Consider the following 14,188-nt stretch of genomic DNA (forward strand, 5'->3'; position numbering starts at 1 on the left):
ATCCGATGGTGTCTGTTTCGATGAGGGGCCATCTGAATACGTATGTTTCGTTGCTTCTCGCGCTGCTCGTTCACCTCTTCCTCGCGGCGGCGGCGGCGCGGTCCTCGCCTATTCTTGGTCGGGTTCCCTACATGTAGAGATCCGACAGCCACCTACTGGTTGGTACCATACTGTCTGTCGCGATCGAATCAACTTAGAGAGAGAGACACACTACCGCTGGCTGATGATGATGGTTCAGCGGCGGGGCGATGATGGTGATGATGACGATGACGATAGTGTTGATGGTGGTGGTAAATACTGGCAGCACGACACGATGCTCATTCCTTCATGACTTATTTCAGCAGGGAGAGATGCTACCAGCAATCGTTATTAGAGATTACGGTTTTTGCCTTCTTCACTCATGTACGTATTTTATTTTAATCATTGGCTTAGTCTTAGCTGACTCCTAGAGTGGTTGTCCCACTGGCTCGAAGTGGATTACTGTATTGACTATCGGAGATTATGATGTTGTTTGGGTAATTAGCCTGAATGACGACTCGACCTTTCTGACTTTTTCTGAAATCAAAGTCTAAGAGAGATAGGGTTGAATTCATGTTAATTAAATGTATGCAATGATGTACACAATTGATAAGGATGCTAAATGAATGGCGATTGTTGATAGAATAAAATTAAAAATAGTTTAACATTAAAATCATTATTATAACAACATAACAGTGTTAGCCGAAACCACCAACACGCTGATATTCAGCAAGAGCATGTTAAGAGTACTTCTTACGGGTTCCCAGTTAATCCAGAGTCTTTTTATAATATGAATTTCATTGAGCTCCTTGGGTATAGAATATCTCATGCTCACCACACGATATACACATGAAAAAATAATTATTCGACGAAATTGTATACAACTAAACTGCGAAACATTCTTTGTTCCAGCTGGGACATAACGCTAAGAACAAAAACATAATATGTATGGTATTCCTGTAATATGGATGAATAGGGTAGAAACGTCGTAGAACTTTGTTATATGTGTTATTTCCCGTCACATCAATAGGAAAATAGCCAATGAGTTACAGATAATCCAACTTACTTTTACCAATGGCTCTTCAGATGAAAGCAAAAAAACGTAGACTATCAATAACTAGCCCCTGTAGCACTGAATACGAGTAATTACCCGAAATTTCACTTTTCAATTTCACTCTACTTACTAGTTTGCATGCGACGAAGGCAACCGCACCAAAGCAGCAGCTAGCCGAATTGTTCTTCATCACCGTTCAATTTTCACTTCGCCAGATTCACTTGTTGCACAAATCTTCAATTCACACCCCAACAAAGCTGTGTAGCAATTCAAAGTCGGATTTCGCTGCTGCAGAATACAGTAAAAGCTGTTCAATTATTCAAATGAATCACTTTTTTCCTGTGGATTAGACGGATACACAATTCGAGGGACAATTATTCAACCTTATTATTTTAACCCTTTGAAGTTGGATTTTTTCCAAGCGTTATCATAGTTTTTTCTACGTATTTCTGTGGTTTTGTTGCTCAACAGTATAAAAAGGATAGAATATGATGCATAATATTTTTTGTGGATATCCGAGATCATTCAAAATTTCTTGAGGTTAGATCCTACATCTAGGGGTGTAACGATATTTTTTTTTTTCATTATACAATGTTACGATTTGTAATCTATCATGTCCAGTAAGTCTTCTGAAAGTTCAGTAGACAGTATCAGATCAGTCGGGATATCCTAGGTCATCCAAACTGTTCTTGAGTTTAAATCCTAAAGTCTATAGGTGTAACAATAACTTCTTTCATTATTAATGCTACGATTTGCAAAATATGATGTCCTGTAAGTCTTCTTAAAGTTCAATAAATAGTATCAGATGGCCGGGGTTCTGCTAAACCGAACTAAGCGCCAAAAAAATTATTCCGAGATAATTAAGCTTAAAGTTCAACCACTCAGAAATAAACAACAGCTAAGATTATTTGAAACTTTTTCGCACACATGTAACTTACAAGCCTTTATTAACCATCAGAGATGAAGAATAAATGTAAATTATTTAAAATCATTGATGTAATAACATTTAATTTCTCAGTACTTTGCACTCAGTTCACTCTGGCTGAACAAAAACATTGGAATATGGTTTATAGTTCAGTGTGGCTGACTGTGTTTCTCTGTTTCAGTGAAAACCAGTCGGAATGTGATAAAAAATCTCGATTTTTCAGTGTGTATGAAGTTGAAATAGATATCACTCACAATCCTTTACATGAATCAGAGAGGACGCGTAGTATGGTAGTACAGAGGTCTCAAAATAGTGTGAAATGTAAACGGCGGAAGCCCTCCCAGCTCAGCCCTTCCCACCCATGTTTTTATTTTATAGGCGGTGCATGAGTATTGTGCAGGCACCGAGCAAGAGTGATTATGCCAAATGATGTCCGTGCATGTTCTGAGATCCTGAGATGTGAAGGTGGAGCAATTTGTGTACTTCAAATTTATGCTGGTCGAAGAAAACCATGAAAATGTTCTACAAAAAAGTTTTCTAAATAATATGAAAGAGATTCGAACTAGGATCATTTAAGTGATTACCAAGCGCGTTACCTCTAGGTCATTTTAACTAGCTGAAGGTCAGTCGTTACGTCTGAATCAAGTTTCAAACATTCTTCTCAAGGATGGTTTTCGCCAATTTTCGATCAGCCAAAGTGAACTAAGTGTTTGAGTTTTTTTTTTTCAAAGTGATTACGGCGGTAGCAACACTGTGCTTATGTTCTACACCGCACCCTTTCCCTACATTTGCTTCTAAGAGCCTCTGTTTTTGTTTCAACACACAGAAGTACGTAGGCATGCGTGGCCCAAGTCGATACTGTTTTGGCCTGCGTTGAACAAAAATAGTTTTGATAAAAGTTTCCCCTTTTTTTTCTTTATGTCAATTGGTTTGTTGTAGTATGGTCCATGTATTTAGTTAGGTTCTTGTCAATTTGTCAGTTATTCGAAGTAGATCTCCAAGGTAATAGTCAATTAAGTAATTCTGATTTGTTCTATCATAGCAGCTTTAGTCTTTGCTTTATTGAAGTGTAGTTTTATTGGAAATATGCTGAATGTCGTTAATAAAAAGAGACGTCTGGAACTGTAACCTGCTAGTTGTTCCGTCATGCAGATACGTCATGTCTTAATAATGCCTAGGAGATTAACGAAAACACGTGTGTTCGGTCGGATGTCCATTGCGTAGAAAGTCAAGGAAAATAGGTTTCTTTATTGCCAGTTGTTATGTAAGCCTCGCTTGAAGCACTTCCCGTGAGAACCCTGTCATCTGTACATCAACTAATCCGTGTCTTCGTACACAGCTAAATACTGTACTGTCAACCGGCGAAAAGCCTACGGGTAAATATTAAAAAATGAATAATAATGCTGTCTAGCGCATTGTTTCCTATCGGCCACTATTTTAGTCTAGTCCCAACTGCAAGCTTTTTTCCAATCTTAGCGTCAATTGTCTTCTAGATCCTTCTAGATAGATTCATCGAATCAGTCGAACCCGTATGTTAAAATATAGTCGATTCTGTGTCAAATTGTTTTCTTGATTTCTACTTCTCTGTGTTCATCTCTTGTGTCCTTAAATTGTCATCGGTGAAAAACCCACAGAAACATGTAACTGAACTCCTGATATTTTTCTGTTGGTGTCATAACACCATCTAAGAGATAAACAAAAATACGCCAAGTTGGTCAGTTGATTGTAATAAAACAAAAATTGCTTGTCAACTATTATGTATTCATCCCCCTACAAATACTATGAAAAATATTCAAATTCGTTCTGTCCTATCGGTCCTACCTCGATAAACCATGTCATTTTCTCATGCGTGGCCTAGAAATGTCAACCTAGTCATACAAAAGTAACGTTGTTCAGTTAATTAAAAGCAGTCAGCTTTTGTCCAAAATGTCACGTCGAACGCATTGATGTCAACAATGCGTTTAAATGTTCGCACGTTAGCTTCGAATCTATCAGCACAATTAAGTGCTGTAAATCTCCTTCCCACTATTAATTCGTCGGTTGATTTTAATTGCATTATTTAAAGAAAATATGACCAACTAACATGGTAAAAAATCGAAAAAGCGACTATGACATTAATAAATTACTAATCAAAATCAACCGAGAAACGTGAGAAATAGAGCCCAAACAACATTTTGAAGTCAGCTGGCTGTTAAAGGTTCCAAAACCTGTCACAAATCCTATAATACTTTTATTAGGATTTGTAACGATCATCAAAACCTTCTCAAATTCAACCGACTTTGAACTATTGCTTAGTAATAGACTCTACTGAGCCCTGGCGGTTCCTCCGAGTTTATCGAGCATGTCTGATGCATATGATCAGCCATACTCCATCTGCAGCAGCCGGCTCGTGATGAACCGTTGGAGGCGCATTAAAGTGTTAAAAAGGTGATATGCTAGGTGATATGTTTCACTAAAGAACACTACATTACAATAATCAAATTGAAACTCCTTCACTTTAATACCGTCAACCCCTGCGAACTTGGCCAGGGAACTAAGTGTTTGGGTTTTTTCAAGCTTTATTTATTCTCATTAGCCTTGTTGTTCAATGACGGCTCCTGGGTTAAATAATCAGTATGAGGTGTATCGACATAACGCATGTATTCAAAACCAGTTCATTTTTGTATTGTTGAGAATAAATTGATTTTTAAATGCAGTGGATTTGGTTCGGTCTGGCTGAATGCGATTTGGAAAAATAGCGATCAACGCCATCGAAACATAATTGGATCCTCCAATAGCCGTATTTTACTTTACGTGTTAAATTCTCTCACAGATTGTTACTATGAGTCGGTTAGAAGTTAGAAATCTGACGGCGATGAGGAAAACTTGAAATGTTCATCATTTGGACCAAAACTAAAATATTTCGCTGATTCTATGGAATGGTATACAGTTCACTCTGGTTGGATGCAATTTTATTTTTTGTATGTTCTGCCAAACAGAAATTTTGAATTTACTCCACGAAGAACTGTCAGAATTTCACGGAAAGAAGATCATCATATTCTTCATCTAATGGTTAGGAAAACTCAATTTTTCAAAAAATGGTCTTTGGTTCGGTTTAGCAGAACCCCGACCAGATCAATCGGGATATCCTAGGTCAGACGGGTTAAGCCAGGCCATCCAAATTGTTCTTGAGCTTAGATCTTAAAGTTTACGGGTGTAACGCCAACTTATTTCATTACACAAAGCTACGATTTGTAATCTATCATGTACAGTAAGTCTTCTGAAAGTTTAAAAGACAATATCAGATCAGTAGGGATATCCTTGGTCATCCAAACTGTTCTTGAGCGTAAATCCCAAAGTCTACGGGTGTAACAGTGACTTTTCCTATTAAACAAAGCTATCATTTTCTATCATGTCCAGCAAGTCTTCTGAAAGTTCAGATTCAATATCAGATATGTTGGGATATCCTAGGTCATCCAAACCGTAAACTATCATGTCCAGTAAATCTTCTGAGTGTTCAATGGACATCATCCGATCAACTGGGGTTATCCAAACTATTATGATGTTTAAAATTTAGCATCTACAGTTTCGGTTTTGGCTATATAGAGTTATGTTGTATAATCTATTATACTTACCGGAACTCACAGAATTCAATCAGAGACTATGTCAAAGCTTCGGGATATTTTTTTTTGAGAGACTTTACCCAGACGGGGCATTCGTCTCTACTCGGGATATTCAGAATCATACACTGCCCTGCAATATATTATTACATGGAGTCTACAGTCGTAATAATAGCTTTTTCGCTGTTTTGAGTTGCACAACATTATCAATCGTAATGATTGTTGCTAATTCATTTATTTGGCGTTGATTACAATTCTAATAAAACTGAATCAGCAATTCTTCACCACAACATTCGGTTCGTAGCTGCAGCCATTATCCTCGGTTGCGTCCTATATTTGCCCTCAGATTTGTGCTCGAGATGTGGCTTCGTCAAATCTTCACCTTAGCTGGCAGTTCTCAGTTGTAGGGAATTTTAATAATCCTGAAATATCTAAAAGGCATTTTGGAATGGCTCTGAGTTTCACAGAAGTTCGCGGATCTGGGTGGGTTAGACTAGGTAACGAAACTTTTTATAGTACAAATAATGACTACCATTGTGAGAATCACAATTACTGTTACTGTCAAGAGCGCCAAACTTCAGGACAGTTTGGACGACCCTTAATGTCCCAAAGGTTCATGATAATGTATAGTTGACATCAGTTTGGTCCAGTAACCGCGACTGATTTTGCAACATTACTCAGTATAACAGATATGATGTTCTGAACTCCACGATGGTTTGGCTGGCCTGGAATATACCTGTAGTGTCTCTAAACGATATTTGAGATCTCAAGAGCTTCACGGATCCCAGCAAATTATGTAATGCTATAATTTATGAAAAAAAAAACACATAAAGTTATTCTTGGTGAATTGAAGGACTGCATTTGAGGACAGTATAAACGACCCTAAATGTCCCAACGGTTTATAATAATTTCTAGTATGTATTGAAGTCTACTTTTTGGTCCAGTAACCATGGTTGAATATGTAACGTTACTCATTGTATCAGATATGGCATACTGTTCCGAGTGTAGACCTGATGTTCTGAAATTTAAAATAGTTTAACTGAGGTGTAGCTGAATTCAGCGCACAATTTCTTCGAAGCGTAGAAATTTTCTTCCATTGGTCACCAGCAAGAAGTGCGCCAGAATTCGCCAACTGGAATATATCTATAGTATCTCTAAATGACATTTGATATTTTAAGAGCTTCGCGGATCCCAGAAATTTTGCAATGCTATTATTTTTGAAGAAAACACATAAAGCTATCCTTGAAGATTTGAAGGACTTCATTATAGGACAGTTTGGATGACCCTGAATGTCCCAAAGGTTCATAATAATATCAACTATACTTTGATCTAGTAACCGCGGTTGATTATGAAACGTTACTTAGTATAACAGGTATGGCTACTGTTACGAGTGTAGACCTGATGTTCTAAACTTCAAGGTAGTTTGGCTGACCTAGGCTATCCCTATAAACGACATTGTAGATTTCAAGAGCTTCACGGATCCCAGTAGATTATGTATTGCCATTATTTATGGCGAAAAAACATACAATTATTCTTGTAGATTTGAAGGACTTTACTATAGGACAGTTTATTTAGAACGCCTAGATCATCTCAGAACATAAAACACCTTTTGATATTCTTGACGAAGGTTGAATGAATACATATGAACGCAACCCATATTTAAATTCAGCTTTTTCAACAACTGGTATGCCAATTATTTCGTTTCTCCAAACTTCATGATGTTCAGGATGTTCTAGGTTGTCAAAAATTCCCATTTTTCCTTAATGAAGGACTCAACTTGTAACATTATTGCCGAAGACAGTATTCTGTTTTATTGAGTGTGTGAATTTATACAGTTTCTATATTGAGGTCATATATGACCCCTCCGGCTCCAAATGGTTGAAGTAAACAGTTTGGGAACCTCTGCTCGTTTTGCCAAAATTCTATTGAAGCTATTTTTGATGCCACTTTTATAAGCTGTCACTCATCAATCATACGACTGGCTCATTCAGAGTCTCCTCATCATTCACAGACGCAACGATTCTAAAAATATGTCGCATGTAATTATCGTACAATAAAATTACTATTTGTGCCAGAGCGTTAATGATTAATCATAAATTAAATCATGATTAATGATTAATGATTAAGATTAATCAAAATCATTAATCATAATCACAAAAAAATCTCATTTAATCATTAATCATTAATCTTAATCACACTGTTTTTGCAATCTAATCATTAATCAGTAATCATAATCATAAGAAAAAATATTAATCAATCATTAATCATTCATCACCAAAAATGATTCATCATATAAAATATATGATCCAATTTAAATTGGTTCAAATGCTGTTCTCAATAATATAATTTATGATTCTTTTTCAAAAATATTCCGGACAGACTTACCTTTTACTTTTGAAACTTCAAAAACATGTTAAACAATAAAAACATTTTAATCATTTCCAGTTTTTTGTGATTGATTAATCATGATTAATCATGATTTTTAATCAATGAGCCATTTTTAATCATTAATCATAATCAATAATCACAGATAAAACCAATTTTAATCAATAATCATAATCTTTAATCATCCTAAAAATTAAATTAATCATTAATCATAATCAATAATCACCAAAATTGGAATTTTAATCATCAATGATTAATCATGATTAAAATGTTTGTTAATCATGAACGCTCTGATTTGTGCCCCATCGCACGGCTATTGCACTAGAAAGGACCGGTTCGGATCGGTTGAGGAGAGGGCCAATGTGTGAATGATGATATCTCCACGCCAGCCGTTATTATCATCCTCCCCATCGCTGCTCCGCTCCATGTGTACTCACGCGTGCTAGAAGTGTGAATTAGACTAGTATCACATTCCTCCGGCATCGTCGTCGTTGACTATCATCTGTGTGCATTGCAGTGCATCATCGTTGTTGAATGGTGAGCCCTGGTTGCGTTTGCGGTTTCACCGTATGTATCCTACACTTTCATTGCGTTTGCACTGACGACGCTAAGCTAGAGCGTGATGGCACCCATACAGACCGGCAAACGATGTCACTTATTGCAACTCGGAGAAACAACCGACTTGGGCAGGAAATGGCCCCCGAGGACGTGCGCTCCATCCAGTCTCCTGCATCCGAGGCAGCCCAGCCTGCTTTCTTCGTTCCTATATGTAGAGCTCCGCAAACGAATGCCGGGCGTGCACTGGGACGGACGTTGAACAGAGGACAGGGCGTCTACCATTTGCAATAGCCGACATAGTCGCGCGCGTGGTCCTGTACCAACCAACGACCGTGATGCATTCCCGCGCTTCTGACGGTGGTGATGGTCGTGGTATTGGCGCATGTAACCGGCGCTTTCTGGTGTGTCAATTTGATGACGAATGGAGGGAGCTTCAGCTAGGGACCGTTGCACGCGGTACAATGTACTTTAATGCAATCTAGCGCAATTGGCCGCTAGAACTAGGATGAGAAATGATCGTGGACGTTTGGTGGACTTTACACTAGTGCAAAGTTCCCGATGAAACGGTCTAGCATTGAAACACCTAGCCTTTAGCAGATACAGAAGCGGCTCTCAAGCACAATTTCAAGCATTTTGTTTACACGGGAGATGCTTCTGTAATTGCTTGATCTGGCCAACGGATAATAACGTAGCTACCTGTAGTTAGGTCGAACGGCTGCTACCCACAGTACCGCTGCATGTTACTTCTCTTACTCACAGAAAGATACCGCATAAGAACGCGTAGCTTCAACAAGGTCGATGCGGTGGATAAACTGCACGCGAATTGTAAGACGATAATGTTTGTAATTGGAAGCCAATTATCTCGCCATAAAGAAGCCGTCGACAACCGGCGGCCATGCGAAGAGGATGCGCGCCGTTCAACGCCATGTGTGTGGGCTTTTCTTGCGTTTGTCGGTTCTCTCCCTGGCCCTGTGGTGAAATTATTGCCGTCCCGGGATTCGTCCGGTGAGCCAGAATTGGTCCAGTTGAGGCTACAAGTCTTGTGCTATTTTTAAAACCGCATTCGTCGCTTGGCGGTTGTGTTTTGTTATGGGATCCTTCTTATGGGTAACTGTAAAGTTACACCATGTTGGGGAACTTTGGGTTCTCAGCCCGGTCGAGGTTGAAAACGCTAGCCGAGAAGCAGGCCCCGTCTTCGTTGGGGTGTGATGTCAGGAACATCAGCAAGAATCATGCGTCGAAGTTCGAATGGAACAACCAGCAGCAATTCGTTTGTGGTGGATATCTCCGCTTTAATAATATTGATTGATTTGCAGCGTGTGGAATGTGAAGTCATCATCATACAGAATATTGAAAATCGAATTCAATTGGTCCAATTAGGTTGAGCCAGCGCTGGAGCAGCACTCGTGCGTCGCGGCAATCAGCTTTGTGGTGTTTAAGCGATGAGCTATCAGTGGGAGCGAATTGTGATTTATTGTTCCATTCAACAACGACGGGGAGATCACATTCGTGTAGCAGTAGCACTTGGGCAACGTTTAAATGTTTTTGGTGGTACGGCACGAGGAGATCGATGTGTGTGGTGCGGTGCCTACTACCAAAGTGGGAAAGGTCGTTGAAGATCAGAGTTCCCCTTATCGAAAATGATGTCATCCAACCCATGGGCAGTTTCAGAATCCGGTTGAACTAGGACGATTGTGTGTTTACTGTTTTGGTGGCAACCGGAGAGGAATCTATATTTAAACTATGGAAATATACGATTTGTCGCTTAACTTTGCAAAAGTGCCTGAGTAAAAAAGAGCCTAAGGTTGTTAGTACGCAGGGTACGCAAAATGATCGGCAACGCGCACCTAAAATGTTCAAAGTTCTTCAATGTTCAATATTTCTATTTCCTGCAAAAATTGTAGATTTTATTATGCTTTTCGAATAATCTGTCAGGAACGTTATGGATACAATAGACTCAGCAGCACAGGTGAAACTAGCGCAGTTTGTAGACAGAGTTGCAAAAAAGAATATATCAATTTCCAGTTTTCGCTTTTATCTGTAGTTGAATGATCTACTTCATCATCATACATTTGGCTACGTCTCTCCCGAACCAAATTTTGAAGTCCATTTAGTTCTGGCAAACTTCTGAAACCCGTAATGAAACTGTCGCTTTTATATTATGGTTTTATGATAGTTCTAAAAGCCTCAGAAGGTCTATTTAACTTAAATTTTAAAGCCATATACATAATTGCTGTGACGTCAGGCAAACGAAATTACAAATGAAATAACGAATACTTGAATGCCTTTGCGGTGTGTAAACTTCCTGTAGGCGAATGGGCATGTTGCTTGAAGTAAATACATACACCCGAGTTCAATATGTCTCAAAACAAACTTGGTCATGCATAGGGCAGAATTGAAAGATCTCCATCCTGGGCGATTGCGCGCCATCGTCTTGACCTATCAAACTTCTGTCGACTTCCTTTATTTCCTTCTTAACCTTTCAGGACGCGCGCCATCAAGCAACTTAAACTGCACCGCGCTCGCGCTGTATACGATGAGCGAGGTTTTTAGGAAGTGTTGTACTTTTTTACAACGGCGCGCGTCCTGAAGGGTTAAGGCTGCTCCGCCATGAGCCTCTGGGCCTGTCTCTGCTGCGATACCGCTGCGTTGGATTGGACGATTGGACGCTAGTTTGCAGATTTTGTTGCTTCCCCTGCGTAGAGTGTAGTCGAAGATCGTAGCAGTTTTCTTTGCTCCGTGTTGTTTTTGACCGGCCGAATTGAGAAACGGCTGGTGGTGCAAATGTTATCTCGGAGAGTGTATGTACATTGATCTCCGGATAATTCGCGATTGTTATAAGAGTTTATCTTATTCCCTTCGGGGTGCCGTAAATCATCTTCGTTTCGCATGATTCACCTGTCGTTTTGGTGATATTGCTGCTGTATGTCCAGAACACGCAAACGCACGCAAATCAACAATTTCGTCTCGAGAGTACTGGAATTCGTATAATTCGTGGTGATACTGTTCCTGTACATTGTTGTGGTGCCTAAACGTTGACCAAACGTATTCTCTGAACTTAACCCTTACAAACAATACCCAAATTCCCGTGGCACGTAGACCTGAGAGGACGTAGAGGTCTCTGCATACCTTTACAACTTTACCTTGTACACCTGATTCCTTTCCCATCCCTCAGATGTCGCAAGGATGTGGCCAGGACAGCTCTCAGCCATTGGAAGATAGCGTCAATCTCGTCCTATGCCCCTGCGTAATGTGTGGTCGACCCACCTCTACTTTCGCTCCCGAATTTCTGTCGCTATCGGCTACATGGCGACGATGAAGCTCCACGTTGGAGATCCTGAGAGCTCCCCACATATTGTAGTGACCGTCTCGGAATTATTCTCATAATCAATGAGAGAAACTGGTAGTTAGAGAGACTCTTGGAATTACATAATTGATTTGCTTCAAGATGATACGGAGCGTGACATTACAGGATCATCCGACACGGAATCCTGCTTGCTGCCGTCGAAGCGATGCGACTATCTTCTCCTGTATCCGGTTAAGGATCACTTTGCAGAGAACTATGAGAGCGATACACAGTTACATGATGCTCCACCAATTATCGCATTCAGTCAGTTAATCCTTTTTGGGTACCTTTACTAAGACGAGTTGCATCCAGTCGGCCGGAAATGTCTCAGAATGTTGCAGGATAATTGATGCAGCAGTTGTGCAGATACTACGGGGTCAGCTTTGAGCATATCGGTTGATATGCGCTCGACCTCCCGGGCTCTTTTCGATTTCATGCTACGGATGGCTGTTTCTATATCATCTGAAATGATGGAGCTTCGGTGTTGACACAAGTAATGCGTCGAACTTTTGACAGATCATGCCGAGATATTGCTGGCGTAGCCGACACTTCTAAAAGGTTTCCAAAGTGCTCAAACTTGCGTTTCTGCCGGTCTGTCGGGTCGGTCAATATCTGTCCGGACGTGAAGGCCATGTGAAACATCGTAGAGGAGACGAATGTCGCCGGTATTTGCGGCTTTCTCGCCTTTGTCGGCTAGGTAGTTCGTCCACGCTCGTTTGTCCTGTCTATAGGAGCGTTTCAATTCCTTCTCGAGAACTGAATAGTTGCGACTCGCTGCGACTTTGACTTCTCGTGTTTTAGCTCGCTCTATCGCGGCGTCATCTGCGATCCACTGCTTTCGCTGGGAGCGTAGGTCACCCAAATTATTCTCACCGGTGACTATGAAGGTGTTCCTGATGGCACTCTATTATCGTCTACGCTTCTGTCGATGGATCCTAGCAACGTTGTTTTAGCCTGACATATTTCATAGTCAAATCGAGTTTTCTAAGTTTGTAGTTTGACGCATGAGCAGTATGAGCATGAGAAGAGATAGAATTCTAACTTTGTTTATTTCTGTCGTTACTTTATGTTTCTTTTCTTTAGAAATAGTTACCCATTCAGATTATTCCTTATCCTGATTTTATCTGTCAAAATCCATATGAATTCTGGCAAAGCTCCACGGGTAAATGGATTTTTGTTACGAAGTGCCGAATGGCAGTTTATTGAATGTTTTAAGCATTTATCGAAGTTTCTGATCGATCGAAGTTTTGAGACTTGGGGTTTGATACGTTATTTGATCTTGTAATCTAAGCTCAATTAAACTGTAACAATTATTTTTACTTGACAGTATATCATATAGGTCCTTTTAGGAAGTTGATCCAGATTGCGATGGAAAACTCCCGCCCTGTAAGAAATACACTGTATTCAATTGGAGGTACTACAGCGAGCTGTATTCAGGGTAGAACGCTGTTTCCATATGAGTGTTCGGCTTCGGAACGCGCCATATAAATAATTAATGAATCGAGTTGAATTGAGCTATATCTATCAGCCCATTCAACGCACCTATAAAATATCAGTTTTAAAAATGGATCCATAAATGTTGAGGTAATTTTCCGTTGAAACTGTTAATAAACAACTAGAAATATTCCAGCAAAAAAAATTATAAATAAGATACGGAAAACTGTATCATATTTCATGTTTATTAGGATCTGTTAAGTTTCACGAAAGTACATTATACAGTATCTTTTTCATATGCTAAATGTCAATATAAAGGACGTAAACTAACTAGAGGAACTCATTCTGTTTTCTTTGTTATTTTCGTCATGGGCTGTTTCATAAAACCTGTTGAGCTCTAAATTGACTTTAAAACTTTATCTATCAAATTGAATTATACAGCCAAATTTTAGTCAATATGGCCGACAAACATCCTTCATGACGAAGAGAACAAATTTGCTAAGTCGTTTCATTGAATTACAATCAATTCAATCAAACCCCGTAAATATAGGATGTTTCATTATATAACTACTTATATGGATTATGGGCGAATTGTTTTGTATTATTCAATTATGTAATTGGTTGATCTTGCCTTCCCTTTTGTGGAGTATTTTATAAATAATTTTGACAGTTAGTAGAATTGAAACATCCCAGCGTGTCGCTGAGCAGATTGGCCATTCAAACATCATCAATCAAATCTACGTACCCAAGCAATTGTCAAGTGACAATCACGGTATAAATTGGCACCAGCCAGCCACACCTTCTCTAGTCTAGCAGCATTGCTTCGTCTCATCGTGTATAGATACATGGATAGATTGCACACAAACAAT

The 14,188-nt window shown here is 39.4% G+C and overlaps 1 protein-coding gene across 5 annotated transcripts in view; it reads left to right on the top strand.

Moving 5' to 3' along the window:
• The window catches only part of LOC109431667 (ion transport peptide-like), a 121,891-nt gene that overhangs the window by 62,290 nt on the left and 45,413 nt on the right, over positions 1-14,188 (top strand). The gene's annotated exons all lie outside the window — the stretch shown is intronic.

The sequence above is a fragment of the Aedes albopictus genome, chromosome 2 (assembly GCF_035046485.1).
Source record: "Aedes albopictus strain Foshan chromosome 2, AalbF5, whole genome shotgun sequence".
Lineage (NCBI taxonomy): Eukaryota > Metazoa > Arthropoda > Insecta > Diptera > Culicidae > Aedes > Aedes albopictus.